General features: G+C 41.5%; 1 long non-coding RNA gene across 1 annotated transcript in view; it reads left to right on the forward strand.

Moving 5' to 3' along the window:
- The window catches only part of LOC309860595, a 961,417-nt gene that overhangs the window by 478,255 nt on the left and 462,978 nt on the right, over positions 1–20,184 (forward strand). The gene's annotated exons all lie outside the window — the stretch shown is intronic.

Here is a 20,184-nt window from a genome sequence, read left to right on the forward strand (position 1 = left end):
AGTAGAGTTTATTTGCTAATTTTTGTAAAATGTTATCATACTAAATATATTCCCTACAGTTTTCACCTCTTCACTAATAACAAATCCCAGATAGTCCTCTGGGTCAGCACAAACAGATCAAGCCCTTCCTTTTTAGTAATATAATATTCCATAGTATGGTAGTGTCATAATTCATCTGACCACTGCCCTGTTGATGTACATTTTATTATTTCCATGGGGCGGAATGGGGGTGTAGATTATAAGCTCTAAGTATAAAGAACATCCTCAAATTGGTAAGAAGAATAAAGTCCAATAAAAATCTTAAAAACGGGAAATAGATTCACAAACTGAAAATGTCCAAACATATAGGAAAAGAAGCTCAACTCTTTAGAGCCATAGACACGCAAATGCAAACCATTCACTACGTTTTTTACTCAGTAGATTAACAACAACAACAAAAAAAGCACTGGGTGTGGTGAAAAATAATGAATACTGTTATGCTGAAAATAAAAAATAAATTTAAAAAAAAAAAAAAAAGTCTGTCAACACCAATTGGTGGCAAAGATAAGGCAAGTCTTGTATCTTGTTGGTGGGAATATGTATTGTGACCCAGTCGTGTCTTTCAAAAGCAAGGCCTCTTATCCTCAATACTGCAATCCCACATTTAAAATTCTAGCTGGCATCATAAGGGCATCATTATGTAAGAACCTATGTTCAAAGATGTTTACCTCCTGTTCAGTCTTCAGATCTAGTAATTTTATTCCTGATGTTCACAAAGGAGATGTCCACAAATTGATTTTAGAAACCTCAGAACAGAGGCAGTTGAACACTAAGTACTGCTATTATTATTGAAAAACTAGAGATAAAACAAGAGTGAAAACAAAACAAAACAAAAAACAACAACCAAAGGGGAGAAAAGCAAGCCAGAAAAGCTGACCAACTATGAAATGACATCACTTAATGTTTGTGGAATATTTGTGAGCACGAATTCCATATCGATGTCTCCCACTCTCCTAAGGAACAGAAAAGCCTCAGGAAGGTGGGGGAGTCCCATCCTGTATGTGTTCTGGCTACCAGGCAGCATGCTGCGATAATGTAGGGAAGGTTAAAAGAAAACTCCCCTGAACAATGGTTCTAACTATTTTCTCAAATTACGTATACGAGACTTAATTCTGATTTTGTCCATGGAAAGCAAGGCAAACATTTAACCTTTTCCTTACTTTACTTAAACTACTGAACCACTGCTCAAATTGTAATTTCAGAACACCGTGAATCCCAACAACCTCTTTTGAGGCTCTGGACAAATCATATAAACCTTACAGCCTCACTCAGAAAATATGGATCGTGAACCCATTACAGTTGCAAAATGGATGAAATGAGGCACAAGGTAGGGTCGGCACTGGAGGGGGTAGCAGCCCCGTCTGAGGCATGGCGGATGGCAAGGTAGGAAGTTGTGCAGAAGAGAAGATTGTTTGTTATCATACTGTAATAAAATCAAGTACTAAAAACAAAAGGAATGAATTTCCTTAAGAGGAGGTGCCATTTGAGTCTGGAAAGATGAGTGGACTTACTTCTTGGTGGATGAGCATTTCATATGGGGGAACAAAATATGCAAGTGCACATGGAGGTTGGAAAGTTTTAAAATGATGCTTGGTATATGGTGTATTACAAATAAGTGTTGAGAAAAAATTAATAAATCTCAGTAAGAGGTACTGAATGTCAAGACTAATTGGCAATAAGAATAGAAAGGAAGAGCTGGAATAATGAGAAATATTTATTTTTGAGGTACAATTTTGATAGTTTTGGTGACCAGTTGGATGTGGGAGATGAGGAAACAGGAAGCATTTACAACATAGTGGTGCACAGCTACCCTGTAGAGTAACACAACCCTGGGCCCTGTGAGTAGGTGACTTAAGATCACTCTAAACTTCATTTCACCCCTCTATGAAATCAGTCTCTAATGCATTACAACCTCATAGAGCTGTTTTAATGCTTAAATCATAAAATGCATATAAAATGCTTAACACAGTGGCCAACAGCTAGTATGTTCTCCATAAATGCTCCTTATATTATTATGACTCAAACAGTAAGGATAAGAGAGAGAGAAAGAGAGGGAGAGGCAGAGAGACAGACAAAATGGTTTATGGTGTTATTCATCAAGATGGTATACATGATGTTGAAGGGATGGAGGAAAGACAGCAAGTTCCATTTTGAATCAAGTTTGAGACACCTGCAGGATATCATGAGAGATACCTAGTTGGGAAATGGCTCTGGATCTCCTGTGAGAAATATTGAGATGGTTGGTGCTTAAGTCATGAGACCAGATAAGATCCTCCACAGAGAACAGAAGAAGAGGTGATCAAGATAGAAACTCTGCAGACCCTAACATTCAAGGGTCAGCTTGCTGGAAGAGGAACCAGCAAGGGAAACCAAGAAAATAATCGCGTTCCTGAAACAAATAACAGTGATAGATGTGTCCTGTAATACTATGAAAGCTGGATATCTATCCACAAGAATGGTCTTGTGTCTTAAGTGTTATTTACAGTACTTGCACATACATTATCTATTTTAATGTTCTAGCAATCATCTAATGGCTTCCTTAGTTTTCGTAAATTGAAGCTCAGGTTTCAAATGGCAGAGCTGACTTGAAACCACATCTTCCTGCTTCAAATCCACTGTTCCTTCCAGTTGTTGTTGTTTAAAAAAAAAAAAAAAAAAGCCAAGTGAAATATAGATTTGCGCTACCTTGTTCCTAGAGACTAGATGACCTGTTGAGATATTGTGATGATCCACTTATCAGTCTCTTCAATCCTATCAATGACTGGAAATTTCTCTTGACACCTGATCTTTGGCATGGCCCCCAGATGACCCAGCAGAGCAACCCTGTAGGGCCTCAGGGATGAGGAATAGGCCCGTTTTTTCCCAGGCAGGAGTGGGGAGAAGGATGGAGCACAGAAGTTCTTGCAGGTTATCCCAGTGGGGTTGGGATTATTTTGCCCTCATGTTGCTCCAGGAGACTTCAGCATTTCTGTTCATTTCTCCTTCACTGGATGAGAGGGCATGGGTTTTAAAGTTGGGCTAATCTGGTTTCAAATACTGGTGTGGCCACTTGCCAGTTATGTGACTTTGGGCATGTCATTTAACTCTCAAAAGATTCTGTTTTCTTTCCCAGGAAATGGGTCTAGCAAGGAAAGAATTATTAATGTTTGGCAAAGAACTGATGATCAAGGAAAATTGATTGAGTCTTGATTGAGATCAAAACTCATTGTTGGCTCTCCGTTGCTCTGGGATAAGAACTTCTTTATCTTAACTGGGCTAAAAAGCCTTGTGAGGTCAGTCTCTACTTCTCTCTCCAGCTTCCCTTTGAGCACGAATTTCTTATGCTCTTTGCTCCAGCCATACTGGCTTTCTTTCTGTCCCTCCTCGCCATGTACTTTCTTACCATACAGCCTTTGCAGATGCTGCTCCCTGTGTCTAAAATGTGCCCTTCTCTCCCTCCTTTTCCAACTTAACACCTATTCACCTTTTGGATCTCAGTTTAACGTCCCTAACTCCCTAGAAGCCTTTTCTAGTTTCTAGACCAAGTTGACCTCTGTATACTTTCCCTAATTGCAGTTATTACAGGTAAATTTTCTTATTGATTTTTTTGGTTTGCAACACCTGTCTAGGAAGGTTAAGACCTTGTCTGTTTTTGTTATCTTTGAATTCTTAATGGCTGGTACACTGCCTGTGACATAGTAGATTCTGAATATTTGTCAACTAAGTAAGTAAATTATATAATATATGCAGATTACCAGACAGTTACAAATGCTCAATAAACGTCTGTGGGTTCCATAGCTCTTAGAAGTGTGTCAGCAATCTCTTGTGGTTACAAAGCTCTGGATTCCTTTGGAAGACAATATTGTTTTAGAAATTATATGGCACTTATATTTGCACTGAAACTGAGTTTGAATGCCAGCTTTGCCTACTAACTGAACAAATTGGAAACTTCTCTGACCCTCAGTTTCCTCATCTACAGAATGGGACAATCATCCTTTATAGGGACATTATTGATGTACATTCAGATATTTAGAGTACCTTCTGTGTGGTGGGCATTGTTCTTGTCCCTGGGGCAGAGGGTGATGGGAGTAGTAATCAGTGAGGTCTGAAAGGTGACAGGGTCCAGATCATGTAGGGTTTTATGTGTCATTATGAGGACCTTTATTCTGATTGAGATGGGGAGGGTTTTGGATTAAGGAGTGATATGCATTTTAACAGGGTTACTCTGGCCAGTGAGTTCAGAATAGATTGGAGGGATGCTGGGGAAGGACCAGGGAGACAAGTTAGATGAGAGACACTGGTGGCTTGAATCAGAGAGGTAGCAGTGAAAGTGGCAAATAGTAGTTGGATTCTGTATATATTTTTAAGGTAGAGCTGACTTTCTAGTGGCTTGGATGTGGGGCAGTAAGGAAAGAGAGGACTCAAAGGTGAATTGTGGATAACAGGAAGAATGGGGTTGCTGTTTACTAAGATGGGAAAGATTTCGAGAGAAGTCAGTTTGGTACTGGCAGTGGGAATCAGGATTTTGTTTTTGGACATCATAAATTTAAGATGCCAAGTAGAGATATCCAATGGCAGTTGGATATATAAGTTTGGAAAACTCCAAAGAGTTTTCCTCAAAACTCAAAAGAGGTCTGGAATGGAGACATAAGTTTGGGAATTGCCTGCAAAAAGATGCCATTTAAAGCCATGAGACTGGATGAGAGCAACATCCAGTCTAATGTTGATAAACACAGATATAAAAATAGAGACATTAGATCCAAGGACAAACATTTAGAGTTTGAGATGGTAGGGAATGCCAGCAAAGGAGTCTGATAAGCTAGGGAGGTAGGGGGAAAAACCGAGTGAGTGTGGTATTCTGAAAGTCAAAAATGAGGAAAGTGTTCAAGGAGGAAGGAGTAATCTGTTAGTGTTAAATGCTATTGAAAAGTCAAGCAGAATGAGATCTGAGAACTGACCATTGGATTTAGGAGTGTGAAGGCTAAGGTTTTTGTTATATGCATTTACGTATATAATGGAGGAAGAAAATAATTAAAGCCATAGTGACCTTCTAGGAAAGATGTCTTTCACTGAAGGAAAATCTCTTTGGGTCAGCAGAGTTTAGATTAATATGAGGAGGGGTATTCCTAGAGCCGCAGATGGTAGTATCTGAAGTAAGCTGGACCCTTTTCATAAAGGACTAAAAAGGATCTGTATTGGGGGTTAGACTGGGTGGCTTGGAAGGAAAGAGATGAGGAGGAGGGATGAAGTCAGAATGAGCGCAGAAGGTTACTGAGACGATCTGAGGCTGGGGTTGTGGAGCACTGACAAATGCTTGATGATTAAGGCCAAAGAACCCTGAAGAACTGGAATGATTATGTTCAAATTAAGTAGTGAATTGAGAGGATGAAACCATCTCACCTGTGGCTAAATCTTTGATGAAATCTATCACTCAGACTGACATCTTCTAAAAGTGTGATTTTGGGGGGTACCTGAGTGGCTCAGTTGGTTTGACTGAGGTCATGCTCTAAGGGCTGCTTTGGCGGGGGGGTCTCTGCTCAGTGGGGAGTCTGCTCGTCCCTCTCCACTTACCCTTCCGTCTGCTCGTCTGTCAAATAAATAAATAACACCCTTTTTTTTTTAAAAAAAGAGTTAATTTTTTTTTTTTTTTTTTTTTTTTTGTAGAAACTGAGGGCGGGGTCGAACTTCATGCATCTGTTAATGTGAAGTGGACCATACACAAGATGTGTGAGATAGAAAGATAATCCATCAATCAGCAAGCAGCAGGGGCAGGAATTCAGAGCTGTGGATGACCAGGGGGAGTGTTAGCCTCACTGGAAATTGCAGGACATTTTGCAGAGAAGGCTCTGGACTTCTCCAGAGTATGGAATGGGAGGTTTACAGTGGTCCTCCCTAGGTGACAATATCCAGGGACTTCTGAGCTTCAACTTATAAGGCACCAGGCATAAGGTAGTTTATAGAAATGTTATTTTCCTTCCTCCATCTCAGCTCCTTTCTAACCAAATTTAAGCAGGTTCTCCAGGCATTTTATCAGTAGCCTCCATGATTAACGACTGACAATGGCATCAGTTGCAGTAGGTACTCTAGAGTAGAAGGTAGACAAGGTCTTGGTTTCCCAGGTGCTTGTAGTTGGGATAGGGAGGCAAAACTAAGGCAAGGCAGGATGAACTCAAAGGTGAAGTGGCATGGCTCAGGCTACTCGGGCTGTGGAATTCCTTGGTCAGTATTGTATTGTTTTGCCCTTCCAAGCACTGACCTGTTCTCTTAAAAAAGCGATGAATTCCTCAATGAAAGTCATGCTAAAACAAGCAGCCCCCATATGTCAGTGACTTAATCTAATGATTCAGTTCTTAGTTATTTCCCAGGTCAATGTGGATCAGTTGGAGTTGGAAGGGTAGGGTGCTCTACCACACACTGTTGTTCAGAAACCCAGGCCCTTTCTTTCCAGTGGCTCCTCTGTCCCTTCAGGCCTCAGAGTCCTCTGCATCTGTCTAGCCACCCAATGGAGGAAGAGTGTGTCAGGGACTCCTTGACCTTAGTTGCCTGCATGGGATACGTTGTCCCCATGATGCAAGGGAGGCTGGAAAATGTGCTTTAGCTGAATATCCATGAAGAGGCCCTGGGTCTAGTAAGCATCCAAATTTTTAAAATAATCCCTGCCATACGCCCAGAGTGGGGAAATAACATCATTCTACAGTGGAGGGAACTAACAGAGAGTGTGTTGAGGTCTGGACGCAAGAACAAAAATTTGAGTCCATCTTACTTCATAAGAGACAAATGAAGAACACAAATGAGATGGTTAGGGCATTAAATCTGCTTTATAGCTCAGCACCTGATGCGAAGGGATCCCATCAAGCCTCTTTCATTAAGATTTTAGCATTTGTTTATAGACATAATTGTGTGCCTGTTTAGGTGGTAAAAGCCGTCTCTTCTAAATAGGCTTCTGGACCAAGTCAAGTTCTAAACCACTTTTATCGCTGGCCTAACATTGGGGAAGGTATAGTTCCTTAAGCCAAATTTGGGAGCTTTAAGGACATCTTTAGCAAAAACCTTTGGAAGGAAAATGGAACCTAAGCAGGGGAAAGTGTGGAGTGAGGGTAAGAGCATGATGTGCTTTGTTTCTTCGTTTTAGGGGATCGGTCAGGTATTCAATCCAATGGATAATTTTCAGGCACAAACCTAGTATTGGTTACTGTGGATATAAAAATGAACAACTCTTATTTCTAATTACCACGAGAGGATTTTGAATAACATACAAATAGGAGACTTTAGGGTTGACTAAAATAGCACAGTTAGCCAAATCTTATCATCCTCAAACAAAATGTTAAGACAGGCATCTTTCTTCTCTCTTGTGGCCCGGCTGGAGAATTTGAAGAGAAGCATAAGCAGGCACTGTGAGAAGGGAGGTGAGCAAGAGAGGAATTCCACAGATGGTTTGTAAACTATACATACCATTTTCAAAAGAACACTGACATCTTGGGGTAAAACCTTATATTTCTGTTGTGTACTAGTCATATATTGTTGCTTGAAAGTGTATCACCCATACAGCCTTGAAATATGAGATTTCTTTTAATTAACATTCTCATGAACCTTATCACCAGGCTCAATGTGATTTTTTTCTTGATATACTCGCTCTTTTGCCTGAGGCTGCCTACAGGAGGCCATGTCCCAACTTTCCCATAAAAATGACTTCCACATTCCACATCCCAATTACTCTGACGGACCTGCCCAAGATGCCTATAAAACTCTACTACAGTCTACACCACCTTCTAACTAATATTCGACATATGTTTTTGATCATTGAATCAGATTTTCAAAAGTCAGAATGGTTTTCCACGTGGAGTTTGAGTAAACATATAAACCTTTGTTATTTATATACATGGTTCAAAAAATAATATATGAGGCCAAGGTTGTGGAAAGAGCATTGGACTTGGAGTCGGCTGAGCTCAGTGCTCAGGTCAGCCACTTATTCTCAGAGTGACATTGGGAAGGTTAGCTAATCTTTTTGACTCTCAATTTCCTGATTTGTGGTTACCTCCAGGGTTACTGTGAGACTTACGTGAGCTAATGCATGCCAAGGACTCACATAGTGAGGGCTTATCGTAGATGCTTAGAAGATAAACTTGCCTTTACCTTTATTTGGTGCTTTTAGGTGCCAAGGAAGAAACACATTCAGGTTAAACCTTACTGGAAGTGCTTTTGGTTACAGTTGACAGAGAACTTACACCAAATGATTGAAACAGTATAATAAATGTATTGGCTCATTTATGTGAAAATTCCAAATGTGGGACACCAGGCATGGTTTGATCCAGAAGTTCAGAATGTTATCAGGATTGCAGCACTATTTTCCCATGACTCTCCATCACATTTGGCTTCATCCTTAGGATAACTTTTCTTGTGTCAATTGACTGCTTGCTGCCCCAGGGCTATTGTTTCCTTCATCACATTCAGGGGGGGAAATAGCTTCTCCTGCCCCAAACATCAAACAATAGTTATGAACTCCCTTTGGTTAGGTTAATAGGCCCATCCCTGAACCTACCTATTACTGCGACTGGGGAAATCTGATTCCTTATTGGCTTAGATGAGTCAGGGCTAACTTCTGAAGCTGGAGGTAGAGTTAAAGCTTCTCAAAGCACAAAGTTGGGAAATTTCTTTTCTTCTTAAGAATGAGAGAGAGTAATAGATATTGAGGAGATGATACATTGGCAAATCCACTCCTTTGGTTCTCCCTTTCTTTCCATACCTACACCTTCAAAAGTTCCTGCCTATGTGAGCCACACCCATCTCTTCCACAAAAGGAAAGACCTCAAGTCTCATCTTGAGGTCCAGATCTGGGATCTGCTGATGTACTTTCTTCTAGGTCAGTTTTTGGATGAACTCTTCATAGTCTGGTAATTTATGACTAAACAATATTGTCCACTCTTGTGGAAGAGCCTGCAAATAGACTCTACCAGCCAGTCTCCTAGTATTCTCTCTACTCCCAAGTTTTGATGGGGATCATGGCTCCCCAGCAAGATGCTATCATTCACAGCTCTCTTTGCACTCTGTGTGGCCATGTGTCCCAATTCTCAACAGTGGAATGTGGCCGAAAGTCACAGGTGCAACTTCCCCACTACATGCTTCAAATATATTATTTGCCCTCTATTTCCTCTCAGTCTCCCTTCCTGATAGCAAGAATGCCATGTGGTGGGCAGGAGTCATGCACAGGAGCATAACCACCTAGAGAGCATTCTCAAAGAGCATCAGCGTCTTCTGGAAGAGCATGAGAAATGTATATTTTGGGGTCCCACTCAGAACCTACAAATTCAGAAACTATGGGACCGAGGCACAGAAATCCCTAGTTTATAAAAAGTTACTAGTTTTATAAAGATAATTTGAGGATGCTAATTTAGCTGGGGAAGGAATAAAGTGGTTTTTAAATAACCTGGAATTATTTGTGAGATGGGGAAGCAGTGAATATGGCTGGAGACAAGACCCTGCTCCTAAAATTATCTCCTAACATTGCCAAATTCATTCACACTTACAACAGAGCAAGAATTTTGCATTCTAGTAAGGAGAGGTAACAGAAACTTCTGTCTTAGTCTGCTATAATGAAAGAGCCTGTAGCAGAATGAAATTGCTACCAAGAAAAACTTGAAAAGTTAGATAAGATTTAAAAACAAACAAACAAACAAACAACCACCTGTCTGAAAGCATCAAGGAGTTACTAGGGCAGGGATCAAGAACTCTGTTTTAACAAGCTCTCCTAAATCCCCATGCCAGTTTCACCCATTTACTCCCCCCTACCCCATCCCACCTCCCCTCTGGTAACCATCAGTTTGTTCTCTGTAGTTAAGAGTCTGTTTCTTAGCTTGTCGCTCTTCTTCTTCTTCTTTTTTTTTTTTTCCCTTGGCTCATTTGCTTTGTTACTTAAATTCCACACATGAGTGAAATCATATGGTATTTGTCTTACTCTGACTTATTTCACTTAGGATTATAGTCTCTAGCTCCATCCTTGTTGTTGCAAATGGCAAGATTTCATTCTTTTTTATGGCTGAATAATATTCCATTAGAGCTAGCTAACTAGATACCATATTCATCTATCCATGGACACTTGGACTGCTTCCATAATTTAGCTATTGGAAATAATGCTGCTATATAAACACAGGAGTGTTTATATGTGTATATGTGTGTAACGTATATGTGTATAATGATACATACTTAAGTTTGAGAACCACTGCTTGGGTGACTGGTGCTCCTAACCTTCAGCATTTGGTGGTATTTTTGATTGTCATAAAATGGATGGAGGAGAGGTGGTGCTACTAGCACCCAGTGGGTAGGGGACAGGAACACAGTGGTTTTGGGTAGGAATACAGTGCATGTGACAGCCCTCCACAACAAAGACTTATACGGTCTCAAATAGCAATAGTGCTAAAGTGCAGAAACTCCACCCTAGGGATGGTGGAATAATGAAATAGAAGAACTCTAGGTCACTGGCTAACTTTGTAGAGCAGGTTTGTCTACTTGCTCTCGATGCCATTGTACCTCTACCTCTGCACTGCCCACATGTGGCTACTGAACACTTGAGTTATAGTGAGGCTGAACTGAGATGGGATATAAATAAGTACAAAAGAAAAAGAACGTAAAATATCTCAATAATGTCTTATGTTGACTACGTGTTGAAATTTAGATAGCTTAGGTTAAACGAAATTAGGTTAAATGAAGTATATTTTTAAAATTAACTTCACCTGTTTCTTTTCTTCTTCATGGCCGCTAGAGAATTTTAAATGACAAATGTGACCTGCATTATGTTTCTATGGGGTGATGCTGCTCTAGACTGCTGTATGAAAGGGAAATGAACTTCTGTCTTCTTTGAGCCACTGAATTTTTAGGTTTTCTTGCAACAGCTAAGCCTAAACTCCTCTCTAATGCAACAGGTTAAATATAAAATGGTGGTGGAGTAAATACAAAATTTTATTTTATTTTTATTATTCTTTTTAAAGATTTTATTTATTAATTTGACAGAGAGAAATCACAAGTAGACGGAGAGGTAGCCAGAGAGAGAGAGAGAGGGAAGCAGGCTCCCTGCCGAGCAGAGAGCCCGATGCGGGACTCGATCCCAGGACCCTGAGATCATGACCTGAGCTGAAGGCAGAGGCTTAACCCACTGAGCCACCCAGGCGCCCCAATACAAAATTTTAAAAACCACAAGAAAAACTTGTATTGGAAGAAGTAGACAATGAGAAGGCAATACCTAGGGGTCGCTGGTTTATTGCCTAGATTATTACCTGCTTGACAGGGACAATGCCTGGCTTGGCCCTGTAGTGAGTCACTTGGTCGGCTGATCTGGCAAATGCTGGCTAGGTTTTCTGGGAGGATCCTCCTTGTCCATTGTCCTCCTTGGTTCATCTAAGATGGATACTGGTGCGTATGCCCTTTCTGGATCTGTACCTCTTTGGAGCCCATTACTTTTTGGTGCAAATTTGGGGGGCCTGGGAATTGCCTTAGGAGCTGAGTAATTACAGGCTGTTGTCAGGCAAGCTTGGGTTTCTTGGTTGAACCGAATTGCTTAAAACCTTAGGCTTCCTGTCTATTTGCCTCCCATCAATTCCATAAGCTGGTAATCAAAGCCAGAGTTCTTGTCTAGCCATCTCTGAGTCTGGGAATTCCTGTCTCCTAGCAACAGACTTCTGTACTCTGCCCTGTCAGGATGGCCGGGGATGATGACTTAGACAAATTTTGGCCAACCATGATTGTCCAGCAGGCTGTGAGGCAACCAGCCAGAGGGTGCCATCTCACAGGGCTACCTGGTACTGCATGGGGAGTGGACAAATTGTAGGGATCCTGTATTAAGTCAGTTTCAGTTCAAGGCATATTGGAAGAGTCAGTTGGTCAGCAGTGGCCAAAGCAGAGGCAGCAGATGCAGAGAGGGTCCCTGCAGTGACTGAGTACTTCAAGAGGAAACAGTAGCCCCTGTTGCTGAGGAGTGACAAGATCAAATAGGCACAGGAACTGTTTATATCCTGTTTATATCCTCTAGCTTCTGAATATCATTCTGGGCATCATAAAGCCTGGCAATATGGCCAGGGTGGTGAACTTCATGATCGAGAGCAGAAGGACCTATCGATGTAAGAAATCCTTTAAAAGACCCCTTACTTGAGCTGCACAATGCACCCTAAGTGAGTCTCCCAGCTCTGGATCTCCGCCACATGTCTGAAATGTGTCCCATTCCTAGTGGGTATTTGTCAGGCGCTCTGGGTCCCCTCTCTTTGCAATGGACAGAATAAAACTCCTCTCTTAGATTTGAGAGTAGATTTTTCTGGCAGAATAACGAGCCCCTCTTGCCATTAATCTTAATAGGCTTTGGGGCCAACAAAATCCATGTTCCCAAGGTCGAAATTATTCTTAAGTGGACTTTGGGAAACATTTTAACCTTTTTGTCACTCAGGCTAAAGAATTAAAACGCATATCTGGAATTTTTTTCTGGGGTTACTAGAAAGCCAGAGTGAGGCGTGGCTACCTTTGTGTATTTTTCTTTACAGAAATCTTGACATCAGGGGACATTGGCCCTTTTTAGTTCTGGTTCATGTTTGTATTTCCATGTATGGTACACATTCCCCGTAGATATTTCTAAAAAAAAGAAGTAGCATAATGATAGCCAAGGAAAGTAAAAAATATTTTTTTATGAAGCAAATAGGCCAAAACTTAAAAAAAAAAAAAGAATAATTATGACACTGATATACCACCCTGGTTATAACCCAGGCAGCAGGGTCACCAGCTTTGCATTAGAGGCTCAGACTAAATTCTTCTAATGCAAAACAGTGCATGGCAACCAACTCCCCATTTTCTCCCAGGTAGAGTGACCTAGTTAGGGGATGTCACTTTGAATACTCCCAAATGAGAAAGAAAGATGACAGATTCAGCTGCTGCATGGTTCAAAGATGCAGGAAATGGATACGATCCATGGGGTCGTTTAGATCTAAAATAAGGGTCCTCGAGTGTTCAGTGTTACTTGCAATAAATATATTAGATTTAAACCTCAGTTTGAACCTAACCATAACTGGACGCTTAACTATCTGGTTTAAATGACTGGTAACATGAGGCATTTCATAATTTCTGGTCCATTAGTTGCGATCAGGTCCCAATTAACATTCCAGGACCTGGCTTTAGCCAGCCTATGTGGAAAATTGGAAGCGGGAGCACATATTTGGACAGCCTGTGCCTTCAGTTGGTGTTTGTCATGTAGTTTGTATTGCTTTTTTTTTTTTCTTTCTGTGTGTGTGTGTTTGTGTGGTTGGACTGGTGGAGGTCATCAATATTTTCTTTCTTTAATATTAACCTGAGCTGTATGTACTTCCTGGTCCAAAGATGCTCTCTGTATAGAATGCAAGGGAAAACCCTTTTCCAGGGTGGTGAGGTTATCTATTGATCAGGCCACGCTAAAAGCTAAAATCCACTTCTCTGCTTAATTCCATGCATGACTGAGAAGTTAACTGCTGCCCCATATTAGCAGATTCATGTAAAAACACCATTTCATGCACACCTTATACCTCCAACATGAATCCAGCTTGCTCCTGTGAGGCCTACTGTCCCTCTCAGGGAAACCTTGCAGGTTTTTCTTAAACTCCAAACATTACCAAGAGTTGATATGTCCAAATTATTTGCAGGAAAAACACTAAAAGGATTCTAATGCTCCACCCAGAGGGTCTGACAGGCAGGTCATCCCAGGTGGGCTTTCCGTGAGCTACAGTCACTTAAGTGGCCCACGCTAGGCTTGAGGAAAGGTAAATATTGTGAGTTTGACATCACCTCAGTACCTGTAACCCTGTCAGGCTGTAGAGAGTGATCTGGATGCAACCAAAAATAGTATCTTTTTAACATTAAAAAAATTTTTTTAGAGAGAGAGAAAGTGTGCGCACGCATGCTCATGCAGGGGTAGGGAGGGGCAGAGGGAGAGGGAAAGAATCGTATGCAAGCTCCATGCCCAGCATGGAGTCTGATATGGGGCTTGATTTCATGACCCTGAGACCATAACCTGAGCTGAAATCGAGTGAGATGCTTAGCAGACTGAGCCAGCCAGGTGCTCCCCAAAACAGCATTTTTTTTTTTTTTTTAAAGAATAGCTCCCTCTCTTTAGTTTATAGGTTTACTGGGAGTTGTGTATCGGGGCGGATGCATTGTGGGTAGCATCTGAGAGCTCAGGGTTTTGCACTGATGATAGGCTCATCTAATGGCACTATATTCCTGTGTTTCCAACTTCCACTGAAAACATTCCTTGTTGAAGAATCGATCATGAATTCCCATGGGGCTCCTTGAGTTCCTGGATTCTGTTTGGCTGCAAAGAGTGTATTGAAGAGGTGCAGTACTTCTATGCAAGTTTTACTGGTGCTGGGCTAGGCTTTGCCAGTGTTTCTGAGAGTTAGAATACATGGGCATTCCGACCTCTGCACTTGACTCGATAGTCAATGCCACCATAAATCGATCCACTTCTTTCTATTTCTGGACACTGTGCCTATTGAAGACCTCTCCACCTCTCACCTGGACAGCTATGATCCTCACACCAGGCCTCCTAGCAGCCACTCTTGAACCTCTCCACATCCTTTCTCTGGCTGTTGACAGATGATCTTTCTAGATCGCAAATTTGACCATCTAACTTCCTTCCACAATACCCTTCCATAGCTTCCCACAGCCTTCAGGATAAAAACCTCAGACTTCTGAGGTGGCCCATAATAACTCCTCTCTCCTTCCCCAGCCTCCTCAGGACACTTTGTTCAATGATCGTCTTTTTCCCTCAGACTGCAACATCATGAGGGCAGACTGGAAATAAGTTGCTTATAGATAGGTCCTCACTGTTGGCATGATACTGCACTGAGCAGGTGTTCAATATTTTCTGAGTAAATGAACAAATGAAGGAATGAAAGAATGCCTCTAGGGCCAAAAGCTAGGAATTATGTAATGACTAAACCAACTGCAGACCTGGGTTCATCCAATATATTAGCTGTATGTTAAAAGATAGCTAAAACCGAGAAGGTCAAAGATTTCAGCTTTTTAGGGATGAATGGAGGTAGAAGGAGTTGCTATGTCTGCCTGGTCATGGAACAATGCATTAAATATGATTACAGTAAAATTGAAAATGAAATGTCCAGTAGTACTTATTTTTATTCTGGTCCAAAATGGGATAGGAGTAGGCTGGTAGTTTGCATCTCATCTCTGGATGTGGTTGGACAATCTGCAAATACTTTTAGCCTTAGCAGGATGGCTGCCTATGTTCTCATGCATGCCTTTGCATGTTTGTGTGGCTTTTGCATTTGTCATTAGAAAGCTTCTCCGTAGATTAATGTGTCTCTCTGGTTCTACTCCCCTGCTATTTTTGAAAGACTAGAGATGAAGAGCCTTGTTTGGCTACATGAGACGTCTTCTTTAGAGGAGTCAGGGCAAATTTTCCTGATAATCCAACTAGCTACTTACCATCTCCAGTGGGAACAAGAGGTGGAGGATGTAGGCATAGGGCTATAGGCAGACATTTGCATGCCCAAACAAAGCTTTCTGAATGGAACTCATATAATATACAGATCTCCAATAGCCACAGAGTCTAGCTGAAGAATATTAAAAAAGAGGAGGTGAGTGTTGTGAAGTGTGTAAACCTGGTGATTCACAGACCTGTACCCCTGGGGATAAAAATATATGTTTATAAAAAATAAAAAATTATAAAAAAAAAGAGGAGGATCTCCCCACCCATCCATTTTTCCAGCATTAGTTAGATTCATATCTCACTTTTATCAAAGTAGGTAATTAATACTATTGTATTTGGGCAAATTCATTTAGAGAGACAAGAACTTCCATCTACTTCCAACATAATAGATGTAATGACCATAAGTGATTGTCACTCTCTTTTGAACAATGACCAGAACATTAATGAGGTGTTTTATATGCTCATCCCAGAAGTAGATAGAGCTCCCTTTTGTTTGGTCCTCAATGGATATAGCAATTTAAATCACCTATAGATGCTAACTTCTCATCTTACTTATAGGGGATGAATGGGGAGAAGAGACCATTGAGCTGTAGTTAGAAAAAATAAAAATATTTATTTCCTTTTCTTTCTCTACTCTCTGATTAGTTACTTTACAGATATGAGGAAACACGTACCAGAAACTAGTAGCTGTGCATCCCTGCATCTATTGTCCTCCTCCTTAATAAAAGAATGTGATATTTAGTTAGGCACATTTTCTCCAAGATGAAGTGTGGTATTTTCAAGCCTCTTTTTGTAGGTAAGTGTGCTCATATGATTAGTTTCTAGCCAATAAGATATAAGCACAATATTGCATGGAGTTCTAGGAACTCTCCTTAGAAGTCAGAGAGTGGCTTTTCTTTTCTATCCTTTTTCCATCCTGCTGACTGGAACTCATATGTCATGGCTGGAGCTCTAGCAGACACCTTGGACCATGAGGACAGAGGAGAGGGTAACTGGAAAAAGCCTGGGCCCTTGGTGTGGATTAGCTCTGGTTGATGTATTTCCAGTCTTCTTTTCCATGAGAGGGAAATAATGTTGCATAAGCCACTGTGTGTGTGATGTGTAGCCAGACCTAAGGCTAACTGTTATACTGTGAGCAGGGAAAGAATGGGTGGAATGAGTTCTTATTCTTGGCACTCAGTGTCTGCGTGCAGCAATAACATTTCCTTAGAGCACATTCCCACCCCCCCCCCCCAGGCAATATATGAGTTCTATATGAGGCACACACTCACTCTTCAGATTGGGGTCAAAGCAGCAAGTGGCAAGATTCATTTGACAGGGCTCTGTGCAAGGGTTCATGGGGATCTGGCTTTCTGTCCTAGCTTGGAGGCATAGTCTTGCCATCATTAAGAGAACACATGGAGAGAGGGGGTATACTTTGGGAATTTTGATTTGACTCCAGGTATGGTGTTTTTATTAAAGATGCTGCTCTTTTGAAATTTAATCAGAACTAGTGGTATGGTGGATCTGACTTGTACCAACTTATGAGAGCATCTCTTCTCACTTCTATGGTCAGTATGTCATACTGACAGCTTGAAATTGGCCTTGGTGGGAGTATTTATGGTATGGAAACCAGCAAATGCTAAAAATCAGGTTTTTTTCCCCCCCAGAAATCCTGCTCAGCAGACCACTGGCTAACACTGGACTAGTGTTCTAAAAAAATCTACCTCTTTCTCACTGAACTATCAGAGAAGAGTCTGGAGCATAATAATTAATTCTATAGTCCATAGCTTTAAGAGCTACGAATGCTTTCCCTGACATTATATCATTTGAGCAATATAACAACCCATGAAATAGGCAGGGCAAGGGGCTGAGATTGAGAGGTCCATGCTGAATGAGGAGTGAAAGTGGGATCAGAAGCCAGTGCTGTTGTCTCTTATTCCTGCTAATTCCACAGGAACCAACTGCATTTCCTTAAGAACTTAGGATAGCAAAGAAGATTGGTAAGGTCTATCTCTGAAGGAAAAGATGAATCAAGGAAGATAGTAATTTTTTCCATTTCAATGTTATTTTTTCTAATATAGGCCTACTTGAGATGTAATACATAAGGAGCCAATGTGACAGGTTGCAAGATAGCATCATACTTTTCTTTGAGTCCTGTACTAATTACAGTCCTTTAAGAAGCTGTGGATGCTGTCCTGGAAACCAGCATGCTCCTAAGGAAAGAGCATGAATTCTGGAATCACACACCTGGTGCCTGAATTCTCATTTTACTGCTGTGTGACATTAGGCAAATCATGAAACTTCCACATGCATCAGTTTCCCAATCTGTAAAATGGGTATAGTAATGATCACTCAGAGCTGTTTTGGGGATTAGGTGATCATCAAAAGTCATGCCTCCCCACTTTGCTTTTAGATTTTGAGATGCTAATTATCATAAAGTAACTCACAAGCATCATACCTACATTTTCCTCAAAATAAGTCAAAATGTCTCTAACCTAAAACCATTTACATTCTAAATGTTCTGAAGGGACTCCGGGGTTTTCAAAGCCAGAACCAGCATTGTAAGTTAGTGGGAGATGGAGTTCAGAGGAGAATTTTGTGAGAAAAGGCCAGCAGTTTTTAATTTTGCTCTGTCTCTCTGTCTGTAGTACATTCCACGCTGGCTTTTGAGACCAAAACCAAATCTGGCAGCAGCAGGCAATCATAGAGTTTTCATGTAATTCAATAATTTATCACAAAAAAATATTCATTTATAAACAATGACTTGTTTTGGAATGATAGCAGCTGTCAGGTTGGAGGTCTTATTTCTCCCCCCAGGGAGTGGAGTCTGGCTTCCCCTTTGCTAAATCATACAGGGTCGCTGGGTTTGGAATCTGAGGCTGAATGCACTTTACAATGTGTTTATGTTTTGGTATGTGCATTATTTCATTTTTACTTTGTGGTCATGAAATCCATGTTGCCAGATGCTGAAAGTGCCTCTGAATAGCCCCCCTGCTTGCGGAGAGGAAATAATCAAGCTCGGAACTGTGACTGCACCTGAGAACACTTGGATCAGAAGAGGTCCAAACGTAACTCTCTAGCATGACAGACACACAACATCCTGGTGCTCCTCTGTGTCATCGTTTGGGTTTGCTTCAGCGAGAAAGAATCCTGGATCCTTTGCTTTTTGGAAACTCCATTGCCAGAATGATTTGTACGTCTGAAAGTTGTGATTATGTCTCTCCAGTGTCTTGGGAAATTCAGTGTTTTGAGTTCAAGAGATCAGACTGCCTGCCGGGAAGGAAGTGTTCAGCATCCTATGAAACCACTTGCACCTTGCATCACTTTTTCACAACTTCACATCCGTTTCACTAAGAGCCGAAGGGCCCTGACGTCTCTTAGAGCTCTCCAGGCTCTCTTGAGAGCTTAGAAAGCTGTAGAGTAAATGCAGAAGGGAACTTGCCCAGGAGCTGGAGATCTTCCTCTCCCAGCATCCTCTTTCATTGCCTGCTGTGCCATTTTCCCTCCCACGTTAGTCTTTCACAGTTCGATCAAGTTCACTCTCAGTGGCCACATACTAACCCTAACCAACTAGAAGACCTAGGACAGAGTCTACTGCGGGGGGCAGGAGGGGGTTATTGAGACTTTAATTTTGCCACTTCCACCTCTGTGCAACACACACCAAAAAATATGTTGAGGTCCTACCCCATAGTACTTGTGAATGTGATCTTGTTTAGAATTAGAGTCTCTGAAGATATAATCAAGTTAAGATGAGGTGATTAGGGTGGGCCCTATTCCAAGATGCCTGTTGTCCTCCTAAGAAGAAGGGCATCTGGACACAGGCACACAGAGAGAACACCATGTGACAAAAGAGGCAGAGCCTGGAGTGAAGCAGCTGCAAGAATTACCAAGGATTGATGGTCCCCTGGAGAGACTAAGAAGAGAAAAGCGTATCCCCAGCAGGTGTCAGAGGGAGCATGACTGACACCTTGATTTCACACTTTTATTCTCCAGAACTGTGAGACAATAAATTTCTATTGCTGTAAGCCACCCCATCTCAGGTACTGAAGTCTGTATTAGTTTGCTAGGGCTATTATAACAGAAGTACCACAAGCTGGGTGGCTTACGTTTTCCCTGTGTGTCTTAAGAATCAGAAAATCTGGGACACCTGGGTGGCTCAGTTGGTTAAGCAGCTGCCTTCGGCTCAGGTCATGATCCCAGCGTCCTGGGATCGAGTCCTGCATCGGGCTCCTTGCTCAGCAGGGAGCCTGCTTCTCCCTCTGCCTCTGCCTGCCATTCTGAAACAAGATGGGATTGGGAGGGAGACAAACCATAAGTGACTCTTACACGAGACAAACTGAGGGTTGCTGGGGGGAGGGGGTTTGGGAGAAGGGGGTGGGATTATGGACATTGGGGAGGGTATGTGCTTTGGTGAGTGCTGTGAAGTGTGTAAACCTGGTGATTCACAGACCTGTACCCCTGGGGATAAAAATATATGTCTATAAAAAATAAAAAATTAATAAAAAAAAATAAAATATAAATGATGAAAAAAAAAAAAAGAATCAGAAAATCCAATGGAATTCTGTGAATCACATTCTTCCATCTGTTTATCACAACTCCCCATTCCTTTTCTTCTTTTCCCAGAATCTTACAATGCTCCTCCCAACGCCTAGCTGTTGACACTGCTTAGTCATATCACACTCAGGGGATGCTCAGGCTCCTGACTGGCTGCCCCCACCAAAGCTTCTTGCCCT

This window comes from Mustela nivalis, assembly GCF_964662115.1.
Source record: "Mustela nivalis genome assembly, chromosome: 2".
Taxonomy (NCBI): domain Eukaryota; kingdom Metazoa; phylum Chordata; class Mammalia; order Carnivora; family Mustelidae; genus Mustela; species Mustela nivalis.